Genomic DNA, 19,973 nt, shown 5'->3' with positions numbered 1-19,973 from the left:
ACTAGTAATATAATGGTTTTTTTCCTGATGGAAGAGCAACAATTTTATCACATGCTTATCATACCTGCAGGTATCAAAATTGCAGAAGTCAACGATGTCTTTGTTTTCAGTAAGGACCCAAAAAGCAGTGAGAACAAGCTCAAGGTTTTGATTTATTTCAGGACTATTGCTAGCCACGGTGCAATTACCTTTTGTAAAATGTATCTCCAGATTAAACGTGTTTCTTCCCCAACCCCACACTGTGGTATGATGTGCTTAGTGATAATGGCTGTGGGACAGTCACCTTTGCTTCATCAGTTTACTATCAAGAACACCAAAGGGGCTATCTTAGAGATTTTGCCCAATTCAGCCTTAAAAAGGATATGCACAATGTTGCTACAGGCAGGGCACAGTTTGATCCCCTGACTTAAGAGGTAAATATGCTGCTTTTTCTTGGGCCCAGAATACTTTCCGCATCATTACTAATGTACAAAATCTGCATGTCAAATTAATTTGTGCTCTCTTCACCTTACATTGATTAATACAAATTAAGTTTCACACTCATCACCCAGAGCAGTTAACAAGTAGTAGTATCAAATTCCATGACTTTCCCCCACTATACTTCCTTAAATTGCTCTTTCTACAGTTCCTATTTAATAGTGTTTATTTCAAAGCAATCATTTAAAATGAAGGTTCCCAAGCATGTCTCAGATTTTCTCAGTGTTGAAAGATAGAGTTTGGAGACATTGTGAATTTTACTTTCAAAATATATTTCATGGTTTTACAAGATGAGCCCAATAATTAGTTAAATACCTTAAATATTCTGTGAATTTGCATCAAGAAAACCCAGAGGTGTATCATCAATCCCTGGATTGTATTCATTTACATAAAAAACAAATGTAGAGGTATTGCATAAAAGCAAATACTAAAATGAACAAAATGTGAGGTTTGAAACTGCTCTACATGTAATATTATGTTTTCTATTACCCCAAAAGGGAGTTAATAGAGGAGAAATTTTGCTGAGAGTCTATATTCCAAGTGTTCTTATAGAAACTCCCTTTATGTTAAAGTTTTATAAACATAAATACATAGATAGACATCATGAGAGAACTACAATAAACCATATGTTAAGTAACACAGGGGAAATATATTTTATTAATACACAATATGGCTTTCTTTTTACGACAGTATTCAGAGAACATGAGGATGATATAGTAATAAAAAGTCAAATTAAGTAGTTTTGTAAAGTTATAAAATTATTTTAAAACTACATAAAACAAGACTGCAAACAAGTACTCTTTGGCTTTGATATTTGGAAAGTATTTGCTAATTCATTTTGGACAATATGTTCTTCTGAAGGTGGAGAAATTTGTTTTTAAGACAAGATATGTGTGTGAGAGAGAGGAGAGCAGTTAGAAAGGATTCCTTCAAGATAACAAAGGTAAACCACAAAATTGGGCTCCAGGATATCCACATCATAAGCATCACAATATTGACATTGTGGTATGTAGACTGTACTGTGTTTTGTAATTGCTCAACCTTTCCAAGTGGAAACTAAACTCTATGACTGAACCTGTGTCTTTAATTAGCTTGTCTGATTTCTTCTAATCCCCTCCATGTCTAATAAAATTTTAAAGTTCAAAAATTATCCTCTGCACTCAGTTTTAAAAGTAAATGTTCATTTTCACTTATGCTTTGTTATGGATTCAATGAATTGTCCTGTCAAACTCATATGTTGAAGCCCTAAGCCCCATTTTAGTGGTATCTGGAGATGGGGTCTTTGGGATTTTAAGTTTAGATGAGGTCATTAAAGGTAGGGGGACTTATTGTGGAATTAATGTCCTTATAAGAAGAGAAAAAGACCAGAGCTCCCCCTCTCTCTGACGTGAAGATACAGTAAGAAGGCAGCCATCTGCAAACAAGGAAGATGACTACAATCAAGAACCCAATCTGTCAACAGCTTGATCCTGGACTCTCCAGTCTCCAGAATTGTGAGAAATAAATGTCTTTTATTTAATCCCCCCGCCCCCCAAGTCTGTTATAGCTGCCTAATCTAAGACATAAAATTCAAGTTTTTAGCCATTTGGCTTTTCTTTAAATGACATCAGTGTCATATACTCAACTATCCATAAGGATGGGATATGGAATATGCCTATTACCATGGAATGCTAATTCTGATACCATATTCTTTATGACTTTTGTAGGAAAGTCATAATATCAATATACTTAGAATGTCATCAAGTTTTCTGTCTCTTTCAATTGCAGAACATAGTAATTTACATGTAAGGTAGGATATTTTTAATAACCAAATTTTTGGAGAATGTCAAAAAATTCTTTTAATTTATATTTAATTACTCTTCATATATACTCAATTTATATATAATATATAATAATACAAATATAAATAATATAATAATATAAGTGAGGAAGATGCATTAAATTTCTAAGAGACATGAGGTTATCAAGAATAGATATTTTCCCCACTTTATATCCCTTATATCAATTCACAGTGATTGTATATACTAAGTCCTTAAATATATTTTCTAAATTGATTAATTAAAAGAAAGTACTAGGTACTTTATAAGACATAAGGTATTAAAAATTAAATACACTGAAAGTTCAGCCCTCAGAGAAATTCTAGTCTTGCAGAAGATCTCATAGATAATAAGAACTACTCAAACTAATTAGTGATGAGAATAAAATACAGATGTATATGATTCATTTAAATAAACACAAGTCCATATTTTAAAGAGCTAAAATGGTGGGCCTATAAAATCCTACCAAAAAAGTAAAAACTATCATTTATAAACTTTGAATATTCAATGCAGTTCTTTCTAAAAAAATATTTTCATGCATTTTTACAGAGAGAGGAAGAGAGCAGAAGAGAGAGAGAGAGAGAGAGAAACGTCAATGTGAGAATGGAACAACTCTCACATCAATCAGCAGCCTCCTGCATGTGTGGACTGGCAACCTTTCCTTGCATGGGAGGACACTCAACCAGCTGAGCCACACTGGCCGGGCCCCAATGCAGTTCTTATGTAGTACTCTTTAATTTGTGAGAGTTGTGAGACCATAGAGCAATGGTAGTGTTCCTGAACTAGCTCAATGCATGAATAGGTTTGTTTTGCTGCCAAACCCTGGGAATAAGGCTTACTCTGAATCACTGATCAGGTTCTTTCCTATCAGTATCACTGGAGTGATAATCTCAAATTCCTACATGTAGGGAAAGATTTATTATTCCTTAGAATTAGGTTAGGAAGAGGCAAGGATTTCTAAAATGCTACACTAAGAACCTTGGAGAAACTGCTCCTTTATAAAAATTAATCAGAACACAGGAAAGAATTGTCAAAATCAACTTTTTCAGAATTCTAAAAATTAACAAGGAGCTAAAAATCCAAGATGCATTTATTTAAGAAAAGTAGCTGAATCTCAGTAAAATAGTGAATTTTGTGGTATTTTAACTTTTCTTATCACATTCTCTTCTTGCCAGCCCTTGTGGTAACCTTAAAAACGAACTGCCTGGCAGACTCTGAAGGGGAAAAATAGATTTGGAGCTTCCATAAAACCCCACCCCTCAAAGAATTGTCACTATTTGACCTTTCTGGCAGCGCTCTAGGCCTCCTTGTAAGGCTTTACATTTAACCTGATTCAGAGCTTGCTCAGTGGGAAAGCCTTGTCCCAGGATGTTTGTCAAAAGCAATCACCATCAATTGTTTAATATAGAAGCTGCCAAATTTAGTGGTATCAGTTAGACCAAATAATAGGGTAACCAAAAACATTAAAAGGAAAATTACATGTTTTGAGATGCCCATTGAGGGCTTAAATAGGCTCCAACATAACCCTAGGACAGCTGAGAGTTCCCTCATCTCTCATCTCTAGTTGACCTTCAAGATTTACACAAGCTGGAAATGAAGGATAAAGAATAATTGTAAACTCCTGCAGAATTGAAGTCACATCCCACCACACATACAGAATCCCTCTACAAAGATTGGGAGACTTACTGGTTCAAGGCGTTTAATGAAATATTTGTCCAGTTATTAGCTCACCACTAAGTTAACTGAAGCAGAGACTTCAGTGGCCACACATGACAAAGAATAGACTTTACAGAATTAGCCCAGAAAAACAGTAACCACAACAAACCCTGGTGATAAATAGAAATCTGTTTTCCAGAGTATCCACATTATATTATTTCAAATGTTCAATTTTCTATAAAAAAACAATGATATGCAAAAACAACCCCAAAAAGTATGGCCCATACACGAGAAAGAAAGAAAAAATGGAGCCAATAAAAACCACCTTTATGGAAAGCTAGGTGCTGGACTTACTAAATACATTTTTTTTTTTAAAAAATCTGCTATTATAAACATTAAGGGGGAAAAAATGAAGCCATGTCTGAAGAATCAATGCAAATTATGGAAACAATCTCTCACTCAATCAAAGAGACAAAAACAATTTTAAAAGTACCAAGTACACATTCTTTAGTTGAAAAATAAAATTACTGAAAGAAAAATTTATAAAAAGTACTCAAAAGTAGATTTCCACAGACAGAATAAAGAATCAGCAAACTTCAAGGTAGATAGTTGAGATTTCTCAATCATTCATGAAGAATATAAAAAAAAAATGAATAAGATTTACCACATCTTACAGAACTACTTGGACACCCTCAAATAAAAGTATTCACAATGGTGATCAAGAAAGAGAAAAGAGGAGTAGAAAGAACATTAGAACAAATAATGGCTGAAAACTTCCCAAATTTGATGTAGAATATTAATCTAAATATCAGAGAAGCTCAATAAGCTCCAAATAAGTTAAACTCAAAAATATCCATACCCAAATACATCCTAGTGAAATTGCAAAATGTCAAAGACAGAGAGAGGATCTTGAAGTCAGCAAAAGAAAACAAACAAACAAGCAACAACAACAAGAAAAAAAAAACACATTATATATGAAGGATCCTCAATAAGACAAATAGCTGACTTTGCATGAGAAATAATGAAGGTCAGAGGCCAATGAATTGGTAAACGCAAAGCTGTCAACCAGGAATTCTATATCAGATTCTGGACACAAAATTTTTAATTATTGAAATTAAGTTGACATTAATCAAAGCTAGATTGGTTTAAGTTAATATGTTACTCTGTAATCCCCAGGCAACAATTTTAAAACATATCACAAAAATATAGTAAAATAAACAAGGGAATCAATATAGCGCACTAGAAAAAGTATTTATTTAGCACAAAAGAAGGCAAGAATGGAAGAATAGAGGGCCAAAGAAGACATAAGAAATGTTGAAAACAAATAACAATATGGCAGATCTAAACCTTACCTTATCAGTAGTTACATTAAATATAAAATGGATAAGCATGTCAATCAAAAGGCTGGAATTGACAGAATAATTTTTTTTTAAAAAATCCAAGTTTGTTCTGTCTTCAAGAGATAATTTATATACAAAGGCACAAAGAGATTAAAAATAAAAGAATCACCAAAAAAACTGTCGTGGCTATATTAATATCAAATCTGATAAACTTTAAGGCAAAACATATTTTTGTCTTAAAACAATTTTAAGACTAGAGACATTAAAAATTTGCCGAAACTGGTTTGGCTCAGTGGATAGAGCGTCGGCCTGCAGACTGAGGGGTCCCAAGTTCGATTCCGGTCAAGGGCATGTACCTGGGTTGCGGGCACATTCCCAGTGGGAGATGTGCAGGAGGCAGCTGATCGATGTTTCTCTCCCATCGATGTTTCTAACTCTCTATCTCTCTCCCTTCCTCTCTGTAAAAATCAATAAAATATATTTTAAAAAAAATTAAAAACTAGCCCTGACCGGTTTGGCTGAGTGGATAGAGCATTGGCCTGCAGACTCAAGGGTCCCAGGTTTGATTCTGGTCAAGGGCACGTACCTTGGTTGCAGGCACATCCCCAGTGGGGGGGGAGGGGGTGTGCAGGAGGCAGCTGATTGATGTTTCTACCTCTCTATCCCTCTCCCTTCCTCTAAAAAATCAATAAAATATATTTTAAAAAAACTAAAGAAAAAGAAAAACATTTTCTAACACAAAAGGGCAAGTCATTAAGAAGACATAATTATCTATATATATATAAAAGCCCAAGTGACCGGCCAACCAACTGACCATTCAACCATTGACTGGTAGCTATGATGCACACTGATCACTAGGGGGCAGATGCTCAATGCAGGAGCTGGAACCACAGGCATGGAAAAGTGGAACAGACTGATGAGTCTCAGAGGGAAGGGGATGAGTGGGAAGATATTAACGAAAGATCTTATAGGCATACGAGAGGCCTGGTGCCTTGATTCGTGCACCCGTGGGGTCCCTCGGCCTGGCCTGCACCCTCTCACAATCTGGGACCCCTCAGGGGATGTCAGAGAGCCAGTTTTGGCCCAATTTCCGCAAGCCAGGCCAAGGGACTCCACCAGTGCACGAATCCGTGCACCAGGCCTCTAGTAAGCATATGTGTACTTAGTATATTTCTATATTGGCAGGCTAATGCCTAAAATAGACTCATTTGCTCTCTAGTTTGAAAAGATAGATGTTAAAAGGGCAAAAAATGAAGAGAAAGGGTCATGAAGAAAACGGATAGAAGCATTATTAAATCTACTTACATAGATTTTACAATAAACAGAGTTAATCCAGTCTATGTTACATTTAATTATTTTATTGCAAAAACACAATTTTAACACTTAAGCTATAAATTAGAAAAGAGTGTTGTAGATTATGTAGCTCAATTTCCAATGGGCACATATCAAATTTGAGTTTTTAAGGATCAGCTGAAGAACTTATAGCTTTCTCCAAATGGATCTTCCTTTAACAGTTAAGTAGTAATATAATCCAAACAGAGGTTTCAATTTTCTTTTATAATTGCCATCAGTAACTTCTATATTTTAGATTAATTACTAAGAATTTTCATTTCCCATAGGTGGCAGTATAAACTACAATAGAATATTCATTACTACCTATATTCATTCAGATCATATTCTATCATAATGGCAAAGTAGTATTTTAAGGGTTGCCTGATTCCACTGAGCCCATCCATAAATATATTTAAAATTCTTAAAGTAGGGAGTAATTTATTTTGTTAAAAGTAAAATTATAATTCTAAGTAAAAGTAAAACTATTATTTTGCATCATTTTTGAGACTGTCTTACAACTTTAAAATACAAAAAATAAATACATAACCCAAGAGTAAAAGCTGAAATTAATCATTGATATGTTTGGGAAGTCAATACACAGAGTTGTCAGAGTTGACAACATAAGGTGATCTTACAATGATCAATGAACTCTCGTATCTTGCATTGAATTTTACTTTTTGTACATATAAAGTATGTGGGTGACAAAGTAATATTGTATGCAGTATTGCTCAATTGACTCCACTATCTCAAACTCTATATATTTTAAAAGTTTGCTCATTTCTTTGGATTACCAAAGCAGACATCGAAGTGTTCACATTTGCATTTTAAGGGATGCTAAAATGTATATAAGCTTATTTTTACATACTCTTTGAAATAGGAGACAATTTTTCACTCTCCTAAGTGTAATATTTAAATTCTAAAAAAAAAAAAAGACTTCAATTGCAGCTAACCTTAGGTTAATGTTCAATTGGAAAGATGTTTTACTTTAAAGTGTCTCTGTATTTGTTTCCAACTACTTCTTTTTTGTAGACTTCCTTTTTTCTGCCTTTTACATAAATAACAATACCTCTCAAGAATCCATTGTATTATGGAGAAGTGGCATGCTTCAGAGAAAGCCTACTGGATTTTAAGAAGATATTTGCCTACCTTTATGTGTTTTGCTATGCATTTCAAAGGCATGGTAGTACTTTAACCCATAAATATCTGCCTATTATAAGTTATCTCATAGAATATGTTCCAAAACAATAAAGTCTATTGTTGACAAAGAATTAAATGTAATAATCAGGCAATTAACCAAGGATATTTGTTGCACTATATAAAAAGACAAATTAAGAAGACTACCATGGTATCCAGAAGCCATCTGTTAACCAATGTCAAACTGATGATAAAGAAAATTGAGTTCCCTTGGCAGTTGGTTTTTCTCCAGCTGCGTGCAGCTATAAAAGTCCCATCAAAGACAAATCTGCATTTGTTGTTAATTCAGAAACACAGTAGATAGGCATTGAGAAGACTCAGTCACTTTTTTTAAAAAGAATTTGATGCTAAGAGTCCTAGGAAAGTTATGCATTGGACCTTGGATCAACATTTAAGGCCATCATGTTAGCTTAAAAAGAAGATGATCAGTACAATTCTCATATGTGTATGTACACAGAAATACAATAAAAATCTGTTCAGAGCATGAAATAATGAATCACTGCTAAAGTAATCATCCATACAAAGGTTAGTTGATTACTTATATATGCATCCCAAACACTTACTATTGATCATATCCTAATGTGAGTCTCACTTTACAAAAAGTCTCATGGTGGAGCAGAACCAGAATAAATTTGGATGACTGTCATAACTAAGCCCTGATAAAGACTAATGCCAAAGACTAAGGAGCTCTCCAGAATAGTTATAATATTATTGCTCAAAGAAAACTTGAAGTGGTGAACATAATGCCCTGAAAGAGGTTGAGATCTGGACTCAGGCAAAAGGGATGTTTCATATGTCATTCCTTATTAGTTATATAACCTTAGGCATATTACTTAATCTGTACTAGGGTGTGTACAAAAATAGAAATGAGGATAACCTTGCAGGGATTTTTGAAAAGATAAAGTAAATGAATGGTGTGTCAAAGCTTACTTTCGTCAAATAAAGCATTAAATGTCTTATCAATGAATTATTGAAGTAATATTAATTGCTAAGGATTTTAAGCTTACTGTGGAAATGTTGTTGGGCTGAGGTTCAGGAAATCTAGTTTATTTGTCCAACTTTGCCATAAATTAGCCATGTGACCCTGTGCAAATTGTTTAAGTTCCCTGGACCTCAGTATATTCTTTCCTAACTGCACTCAGGATGGGCATGGAATTAAAATCCCTCTATTACTTCTAAAGTCCTATAATTCTAAGTATTTGAGTTAGATTTCAAAAAATAAATGCTGGAGATGCAGACAGCTCCCCGTAACGGGCCTGCACACAAACTTACATAGTGCCACTTTCTCTGAGCTCCCGTGTTGGGCTATAGCTTTGGGGGATCCAGGGACATACAGGGAGGAACTGGACTGTCTTGCATCAGGACAGAAACTCAGGGACAGCTTTCTCCCATACTATACTGGGGGTGCTCACAGGTGTCATTGTTTCTATGCTGGGACCTTCCCCATCACAGAGCTGAGTAGCATATCTGAGTTTCCATAAGCATGACCCACACTCTTTTCTCTGCCCTGGTGATTCCCTGATACCCAGCCCCATCCAATTTACAGCCCCATCTAAGCTGTTTGCAGTGGCTTTTCCATAAGAATGGCCTGACCTGACTCAGGCTTCAGACTTTGCTAAAATCTCTCAAACAAGCACCAGCTGGCATCACCATGCCCCAAACCTATCAATAAAGAGCCCAAGACAAGGCACTAGCACCAGCTTGCCTCGCTTCACAGCTGAGCTGCCCCTGGGCACTTCTAAGCCCAATACAAGTAGCAGCCATTTATAGACCACTCTGTACTACCTGCCAGATGGCCCCGGGCAATGGCTGACACTGCACCAGCCAGAGACCCCAGAGCCAGTGCACCTAATGGACAGCTTCAGACCATACCAGATTAAAACTCTACACATCCACAAGTGACACACTCAAGGGGCAGACTCAGTGAGCACAAAAGCCCCACTGAAGTAAGTCCTGCTCCATGGGGATATCTCCTGCACAACAGCATTCCCACTGTAGTCACAGCTGGTCCTCATAGCCAGTTGACCTGGAGGTCAATTCCTCCCAGAGATGCCAACAGCAATCAGGGCTCAATTACAATAAGACTGTGCAAACAGCACACACAGGGGTGCACCTAGAGTGCCCAGCTCATGTGACTGGGGAGGGTGAGCCACTGGGCTGTACAGGACACCTAATACACCAGGCCACTCTACCAATTCCAGAAGACATAGCAGCTTTACCTAATACATAGAAACAAACCCAGAAAAGCAGCCAAAATACAGAGACAAAGGAACAGGTCAAAAATGAAAGAAATGGAAGCAAGCAAATTATTGGTCACAGAGTTCAAAATAATGGTTATAAAGTTATTCAAGGATCATAATGATAGCTTCAACAGACTTATGAGAGCTTCAAGGGACTTAGTGAGACTTTTACAGATCTTAGTGGGAATTTCAAAGACATGAAAAAGGACCAGTCAGAAAGTAAACATACACTAACTGAAATAAAGAATCATTTTTAGGGATTCAACAGTAGACTAGAGGATTCTGAGAATCAAATCAATGAAGCAAAACACACCCAATCAGAAGAGCAAAAAGAAGAAAAAAAATCCAAAAATTTGAACATAGTGTAAGGAGCCTCTGGGAAAACTTCAAGTGTACCAACATTCATATTATAGTGGTGCCAGAAGGAGAAGAGAGAGAGCAAGATCTTGAAAATCTATTTGAAGAAATAATGACAGAAAAATTCCCCTACCTGTTGAAAGAAATAGATTTATAAGTCCAGGAAGCACAGAGAGTCCCAAACAAGAGGAACCAAAAGATGCCCACACCAAGATACATCATAATTAAAATGTCAAGGGTTAAAAACAAAGAGATAATCTTAAAAGCAGCAAGAGAAAAGCAGTTAGTTACCTAAAAGGGAGTGCCCATATGACTGTCAGCTGATTTCGCAACAGAAACTTTTGCCAGAAGGGAGTGTCAAGAAATATTCAAAATTATGAATAGCAAGGACCTACAACCAAGATTACTCTACCCAACAATGCTATCATTTAGAATTGAAGGTTATATAAAGAGCTTCACAGGCGAGAAAACATTAAAGGAGTTCATCACAACAAAACCAGTATTACATGATGTTGAAGGATATTTTTAAAGAAGAAGAAGAAGAAGAAGAAGAAGAAGAAGAAGAAGAAGAAGAAGAAGAAGAAGAAGGAGAAGAAGAACAAGAACAAGAACAAGAAGAACAAGAAATAAAAAATATGATCAATAAAATGTCAATAAATACATATCTATCAATAATTGAATCTAAAAATCAACATAAATAGACACATCTAATGAAAAAAATGAAGTAATGAATAAAATAGAATCAGAGGCATGGAAACATGGAACAGACTGAGAAATCTCAGAAGGAGGGGGTACAGGAAGAGATTAACCAAAGGTCTTATATGTGAATATATGCCTTACCTATGGACACAGACAATAGGGTGATAAAGGCTGGGGTGGGATGGGAACTGGGTGGAGGCAGGAAATGGGGGAACAAAGAGAGATATCTGTAATACTCTCAACAGTAAAGATTTTTTGAAAACCATAAAGAACAAATAAAAATAAACAAAATTAAAGCACTCATCTTTGAAAAAATAGCAAAGGTTATACAATGGAAAAAATATAACCTTTCAACAGGTGTTGTGGAACAAACAGGTATTCACATGCAATAAAGTGAGTCTAGACACAGACCTGACACCTTTCACAACAAAATTTTAAATGTGAAATGCAAAACTATAAAACTCCTAGAATGTAAGAGAAAATATAAATGACCTTGGGTTTGGAGATGATGTTTTAGATACAATATATAAAGTATGATCAATAAAATAATATTATACTTAATAAAATAAAAAACTCCTGCTCTGTGAGAGATAATATGAAGAGAATAAGAAGACAAGCCACAGAATGGAATAAATTATCCATTTATAAAGGTCTCTTATTTTAATATACAAAGAACTCCTATAATCCTATCTAATAAAGAGGGAATATGCTAATTGACCCTCACACCATTGCAAAGATGGCAGTGCCCATAGCCCAAAAGGAGGGAATATGCTAATTGACTGCCCCACCCTCAATGATGTCAGTGCCCACAGCCAATAAGGAGAGAATATGCTAATTGACTCAAAGATGGCAGTCCCCACAGCCACAAGATGGCAGCACCCAGTACCCTCAGCTCCACTGGGGCAGCAGGTGCACAAGCCCAGCCTCTCCGCGCACCTGCCTCCAGAGTCCCCCAGTCCTCTCAGCCCCCCAGCCACCTAGGTCTGGCCTGAGGTGCAGGCAAGCCTCGAATGTTAGCTGCCCAGCTGCCCAAGGCCGGCCCGAGGCATAGGCAAGCCTTGGTTGGTGGCTGCCCAAAGCTCAGGTAACCAGGGCCGGACAAGGCTTGCACTGCTGGCAGTGGCAGCAGCAGAGGTGTGATGGGGCATCGTCTTCCCCTGATCGCCAGTTCGCCTCCTGCCCCTGAGCTCTCCCAGACTGTGAGAGGGGGCAGGCCGGGCTGAGGGACCTCTTTTCTCCAGTGCATGAATTTTCATTCACCAGGCCTTTAGTTCAACTACAAGGAAACAGCCAACCTTGTTAAAAAATGGGTCAATGATCTTAACAGAGATCTCACCAAAGAAGATACACAAGTGACAAATAAGTATATGAAATATGTTCAACATCATGTGTCATCATATAAATGCAAATTAGAGCAATGATATACTACTACACATCTATCAAATGATGAAAATCCATACCAATGACAGCGTTTGATAAACTAGCATAATAAAATGCATATCTTAGCTTTTCTCAGTATAAGAATAAAGAAAGGATAAAGTTACTTGCATCTTCTTCAAAATAATTTTACACTGAAAAGAGCAAAACAAACATGAAAAATAGACAATTCAAAAATAGAGAAAAGCATAGTAAAAGATCACCTTGGTTCTTAGTTTATAGATGTGTGCCATGATGACTTACATAACAGAGAACTGAAAAACAAAAGTGGTATCATTGCAGGATCACTACATTTTGGGTCTACTGTAAAATAGAAACCATACAAGACAGTCAAATAGTACCCTAGCCATTTATGTTATTTTATAAATTCCTTTTATGCATATATAACAAATGCAAATTTTTCCCCATGGGAAGCATGTTTAGAAAGTGTTGGGAAGATATAAGGGCATGCATTTTGTTATCACCTATGCAGGGTGGGCAAAAGTAGGTTTACAGCTGTTTATCCTATATAATAAAGAGGTAATATGCAAATTAACCCTCATACCCTCACAAGATGGCTGCCTACAACCTGGCCAGCAGGGGGACCAGTAAGAGACGACCAGGCTGGCAGGGAGGGGGAAGTTAGGGGTGATTAGGCCAGCAGGGGGGGCAGTTGGGGGTAACCAGGCAGATAAGCAGGTGAGTGATTAGGAGCCAGCAGCCAAGGATTTTGAGAGAGATGTCCGACTGCTGGTTTAGGCCCAATCCCTGGGATCGGGCCTAAACCGGCAGTCAGACATCCCTGAAGGGGTCCCGGATTGGAGAGGGTGCAGGCTGGGCTGAGGGAACCGCCCCCTCCCCCCAATGCACGAATTTCCTGCACCGGGCCTCTAGTATGAAAAATAATACAATAATCCTATCTAATAAAAGATAAAAGGGTAATTGACCATACCTTCACTACGCTTCCCAATGGCTAATCAGGTTGATATGCAAATTAACCGCCAACCAAGATGGTGGCCGGCAGCCACACAGCTGAAGAGAGCAGGAGGCTTGCTTGCTCCAGTGATGGAGGAAGCTAAGGTTCCCCACCTGCCTCCGCCTAGCTCTTTGCTCCAGAAGCAACAAAGTTTCAATTATAGAAGCTAAACAAACCCTAGAATTAAAAAGAAAAAAGAAAAAAAGGAGACGCTGGGAGCTTCAGTTGCCAGCCAGCCTGAAAACAGCCCTCAGCCCCTCACACAGACTGGCCAGGAACCCCAGTGGGGACCCCCACCCTGAAGGGGGTGTGGCCAGCCTGAAAACAGCCATCTGCCCCTCATCCACAGTGGCCAGGTACCCCAGTGGGGACCCGCACCCTGAAGGGGGTGTGACCAGCTGCAAATAGCCATCAGCCCCTTACCCAGGCTAGCCAGGCACCCCAGCGGGACCCCCACCCTGATCTGGGACACACTTCAGGGCAAACCAGCCAGCCCCCACCCATGCACCAGGCCTCTATCCTATATAATAAAAGGGTAATATGCAAATTGACCCTAACAGCAGAAAGACTGGGCATGACTGGTCACTATGACACACACTGACCACCAGGGGGCAGACGCTCAATGCAGGAGCTGCCCCCTGGTGGTCAGTGTGCTCCCACATGGGGGAGCTCTCCTCAACCACAAGCCAGGCTGATCACTTCCAGTACAGCGGTGGTGGTGGAAGCCTCTTCTGCCTCCTCAGCAGCACTAAGGATGTCTGATTGCAGCATAGGCCTGCTCCCTGCTGGCAAGTGGACATCACCTAAGGACTGCTGGGCTGCCAGAGGGATGTTTGATTGCCATCTTAGGCCCAATCGTCCAGGGAGCAGGCCTAAGCCAGCAGGTGGTCATCCCCCGAGGGGTCCCAGACTGCAAGAGTGCACAGGCTGGGTTGAGGGACCCCATCCCACCAAGTGCACAAATTTTTGTGCACTGGGCCTCTAGTTAGTAAATAAAATTATGAGAATAAACTCCATGTTTCACATAGTACAACTCTAGACCTACTTTTGCCCCACCGTATATGTTTTAAAAGTATATTTTCTCTCTCTGCAGATTGTGAGTTTCCTATTTATAAAAGTGGCAAAAACAAAATAACAAACAAACAAACAAAAACTGCCTGCAATGTTGAAATGAGACAGTTTACAATACATGAACTATAAGGTACCTTCCAAACTTTAACACTACTAATTGCTAAGGAATCATTATTGTCATCCTTATTATCATAAGAAGCCATATGCATTTATGCCATATCCATATTAAAAATGTAAATATATGTATTTATATTTATGCAGAAAACTAATAGATACCTTTGTTCCAGTCTCAGAATAGGCACTTTAGTATTAGATAACTTTGAATGTCTCAATTCCTTGCTTCTTTCGTTCTGGTCTAATCACATATATGTTAAGCAGACGTAGTCTTTTTAAATCAGCAAGATAAATGATTGCAAAAGGATGTTCCAATTATATCACCTTTAATTATATATAAAATATAGATAATGATATTTTTGTATCACATGGTTTAGCAAATGATATGCTTGTCATCCATTTTAGTTAATATAATGATACATAGGCAACTTTCATAAGAAAGTGCAAATGATGCATTTGAGTATCTCCTATTAAACCCACCCACCCACACCACCTAAAGAAATGCTGCCAGCATCAGCACCTACACAATCATTACAGCCTTACAGATGAATGGTTATAGTATTATGGTGGGAGGAGATTGATTAGAAGGAATACTGGGAGATATTTGACTTATAAAAATTATGAACAATTTCTTTCTGAGATAAGCTTAAACGGTAACCCACATGACCAACAAAATTTCTTAATATTCTGTCTGACAAGCAATCTCCTTAGTTTTGAATAAAAGGACCACAGTCAAAGCATATGGTTACTGTAACATAAATCCGTATTGAAGTATAAGTATTACTTTGTATACTCAAAAAGCACTTTAATAAATATTTTTGAAAGAATGAATGAGGGCTGGAAAACCAAGATGGCGGCATAGGTAAACACCAGAAATTGCTGCCTCCCACAACAAATTAAAAAATACAACTAAAAGACAAAATGGACTTCATCCAGAACCACAGGAAGCCTGGCTGAGCAGAAATTCTACAACTAGAAGGAAAGAGAAAAGCACAGTGAGACTCAGAGGAGGTGCGGAAGTGCAGAAGTATGGAGGGGCACGCGGCAAGGGCTGGCAACTGAGGATGCGGCTGTCTTTTTGAATCGGGAGGGAGTCACGAGCCCCTGACTACTCTGAACTCCAGTTCCGGGTGAGTGTCTGGGGATGCAGACTCATATGGGGAGAAACTGGACTGTCTGGCAGCAGGCAGAACTCAGAACTCTAGGGTGGCTTTCTCTCAAAGATGCTTGCAGCAATTACCGGGACACTGAGACACGGGACCCCTTAGGGCAGGGCTGAGGATCAGCCATAGCTGTTTACTCTGCCCTGTTGATTCTCTGAGACTCTGCCTCACCCAAGCTGGGGCAGAGGCTTTTGCAAAGGAATGCCCTGGCCCTTTGCAATCTGAAAATTACCTAACAAACTGCAGCTGGGCCAGAGAGACCCAGAACTTCCAAGAAAAGATCCAAGGCCCCACAGCAGCTTGCATTGTTTCACAGCTGGGCCTCATTTGGGCACCTCCAAACCCCAAACAAGGAAGGGGAATCTGCAGATCTCTTTGTAGCTCCTGCTGGGTAGCCTCAGGAAGAGGTTAAATTAGCACCTCCTTAGATCCAAGAGCCAGTGTACCCAGTGGTCAGAGTGGGACCATCCAGATTCCATAAGGGACACACTCAGGGGGGAGACTCAGTGAGCACCAAAGCCCCACTGAAGCCAGTCTTGCCCCATAAGGGTGTCTCCAGCACAGATGTTCTCCCACCATAGGCACAGCTGATTCTCACAGCCAATTAGCCTGGAGGTCAATTCCTCCCAGTGATACCTACAACAATCAAGGCTTAACTACAACAAGACTGTGCACAAAGCCCACAAGGGGGGCACCAAGAGTGTCCACCTCAGGTAATTGGGGAGGCTGAGCCACTGGGCCCTATAGGACACCTAGCACACAAAGCCACTCTACCAACACAGGGAAGCATAAAAAATGTGGAGACAAAGAAACAGGACACAAATGACAGAAATGGAGGAAAGCAAACTACTGAATATAGAGTTCAAAACCACACTTTTAAGGTTTTTCAAGAACTTTCTAGAAACCACTGATAAATTTAGTAAGACCCTCAAAAAGACTGGTGAGACCGCCGATAAATGTAGTGAGACCCTCAAGAAATCTAGTGAGACCCTCGAGATTATGAAAAAGGACCAACTAGAAATTAAGCATACACTGACTGAAATAAAGAATATTATACAGAGTTCCAACAGCAGACTAGAAGATTACAAGAATCAAGTCAAAGATTTGAAATGTGAAGAAGCAAAAAACACCCAACCAGAAAAGCAAAATGAAAAAAGAATCCAAAAATACGAAGATAGTGTAAGGAGCCTCTGGGACAGCTTCAAGTGTACCAACAACCGAATTATAGGGGTGCCAGAAGAAGAGAGAGAGCAAGATATTGAAAACCTATTTGAAGAAATAATGACAGAAAACTTCCCCTACTTGCTGAAAGAAATAGACTTACCAATCCAGGAAGTGCAGAGAACCCCAAACAAAAGGAATCCAAAGAGGACCACACCAAGACACATCATAATTAAAATGCCAAGAGCAAAAGACAAAGAGAGAATACTAAAAGCAGCAAGAGAAAGACAGTCAGTTACCTACAAGGGAGTACCCATACGACTGACTGTCAGCTGATTTCTCAACAGAAACTTTGCAGGCCAGAAGGGAGTGGCAAGAAATATTCAAAGTGATGAATGCCAAGAACCTACAACCAAGATTACTTTATCCAGCAAAGCTATCATTCAGAATTGAAGGTCAGAGAAAGAGCTTCACAGATAAGGAAAAGCTAAAGGAGTTCATCACCACCAAACCAGTATTATATGAAATGCTGGAAGGTATCCTTTAAGAAGAGGAAGAAGAAGAAAAAGGTAAAAATACAAATTATGAACAACAAATACACATCTATCAACAAGTGAATCTAAAAATCAAGTGAATAAATAATCTGATGAACAGAATAAACTAGTGATTATAATAGAATCAGGGGCATAGAAAGGAAGTGGACTGACTATTCTTGGGGGGGAAAGGGGTGTGGGGGATGAGGGAAGAGACTGGACAAAAATCGTGCACCTATGGATGAGGACAGTGGGGAAGGGTAAGGTCGAAAGGTGTCATGGGAACTGGGGGGAGGGGAGCTATGGGGGAAAATAGAGGAACAATTGTAATAATCTGAACAATAAAGATTTAATAATAAAAAAAATAATGAATGAGATTTTCCTCTTAGTTATTCACTGAAAGACCATACATAATAAATTGCTCTCCCCTAGCCAGTGCTCAAAACTATTGGAAAATATAAAGAACAATAAATTGTTTAACATAACTATATAATTATGATGTACAAAATCCAAGTTACAGCTCTGGAAATGGTTTTCAATTTCTAGTTTTAGGCATATGAACAAAAATAACAAAATATTAAAATAATAAAACTCATTATCTGTCAACATGAATTATGATTGAGATGTTCAACAGGCAAAATAGGACATAAATTGATAAATACAAAGCAGAAAGTACAAGCCTTACCTATTACACTAGAATTATTTCTCAAAATAAAACTTAAGATATTATATCTTCAGAAATGACCAGCGGCTTCTATTCATACAAGTTTAATTGTTTTGTTGGGTGGGCATGATTGAAATTCCATGTGATTTTCATTGTATTAGAACTGCAGGCACAGGTTTTTCTAAGCCTCCAAGTGCAACACTGATGCCTGTAGATTGAGGATAGTTTCAACAAGAGATGGTGGGCAGAAAAACAGAAACAAAGACAGGCAGAATAATCTAGGCTACCATTGAGTCAAGGAGACAACAAGAAACTCACTTAAATAAAATGAGAAAGAAGAGATCTAAAAGAAATTGAATAGAATTAAACTTAAAAAAAAAACCTCACAATTCCATGACAGACAATAGCACTATCAGCACTATTGTGTATCCACCCAACCCATTTTATATACACCAAATGTCTTGGTAGAAAATTTTTAATTAATTCACATAATTGGTCTCTCTTATGCTTAAATGTTGTGAAAAGTCACACAGCAATTCAATAACTTCCACATAAAATCGGAATTCAAGCAATCTTAAATTTTAATTCACTAGTCTATTTCCTAGCTCATATTACCAAAATGAAATGTTTTAAATTTCTTCCCATATTTAACTGTCTGAACATTTCACGAGTTGCTGGGGACAGTTTGTTAGTTTTTAACAGATGACTAGGTGCTAGTGAAAAACTTGATTTCTCGTTACTTCTGAGGACTTCAGAGTAAACATTACAAAAGAGATATTTAGGTTGCTATTATCATTGGCTAGGAGCATCCAGAAAACAAAAGACACAGTCACTTTTCAACTCTCTTGAAAGGCAAATATGTAATACTAGAGGCCTGGTGCACAAGATTTGTGCATTCTAGGAGCCCTTAGGGGATGTCTGACTGATGGCTTAGGCCCGCTTCCCGAGGAGCGGGCCTAAGCCATCAGTCAGACATCCTTAGTGCTGCTGCAGAGGTGGGAGAGGCTCCCGCCACCACCTCTGTGCTCGCCAGCCATGAGCCCAGCTTCTGGGCTTCGGGCTGAGTTTCTGGCTGAGTGGTGCTCCCCCTGTGTTGAGCATCTACCCCCTGGTGGTCAGTACGCATCATAGCAACCAGTCATTCTGCTGTTTGGTCGATTTGCATATTACCCTTTTATTATATAGGATATGCCTAAACATCAAACTGATGAGATAATATATACTGATCTGTGACAATGATTTAAAACATTCCCCAACACTACTTTTCATATTGGATCATTACTGAAAAAGGACACTATCATAAATCACCCTCTTACAATAAAAATAACTTCTCAACCCCTCCAGTAAGGCAGTGTCACTTTGCTTCAATGTGGCAATCACAGGTCCATCCAAGGTAGCCTATCTCTCAAGTATCACGTTGTAAAACTAAATTTAAAAAAATAATGCAACTTCATAATGACCGATGCCCTTAGGGCAGTTCCACATGAAATAAATCAATTAATCAAACAAATAAATATCTTCCTTTGATTATGTTGAGTAATTAATTTATGATTGTTAAACAAAAAACCAGCAACACTATAATTTAGATTATTAGTTTTTCAGCAGCAGTGGAAGGAAAACAAGAAAATCTTAGCAGGATAGAGCAGCCTTCATGTGAAGATTCCTCAAATCTACAAAGGATAATGCTTCCTAGTATTTATAAGCATAGAAGGTGCTCATACTGTTCCCAAAGCTTAACACACTGTTAACACATCATGCTTCAA

The 19,973-nt window shown here is 38.3% G+C and overlaps 1 long non-coding RNA gene across 1 annotated transcript in view; it reads right to left on the bottom strand.

Moving 5' to 3' along the window:
* Window positions 1–19,973, bottom strand: part of LOC308526573 — a 667,011-nt gene that overhangs the window by 103,968 nt on the left and 543,070 nt on the right. The gene's annotated exons all lie outside the window — the stretch shown is intronic.

This window comes from Myotis nattereri, assembly GCF_964212035.1.
Source record: "Myotis nattereri genome assembly, chromosome: 1".
In the NCBI taxonomy this organism is placed as follows: domain Eukaryota; kingdom Metazoa; phylum Chordata; class Mammalia; order Chiroptera; family Vespertilionidae; genus Myotis; species Myotis nattereri.
Note: the sequence above shows the minus strand (reverse complement) of the source record. Positions and strands in the feature narration are given on the sequence as shown.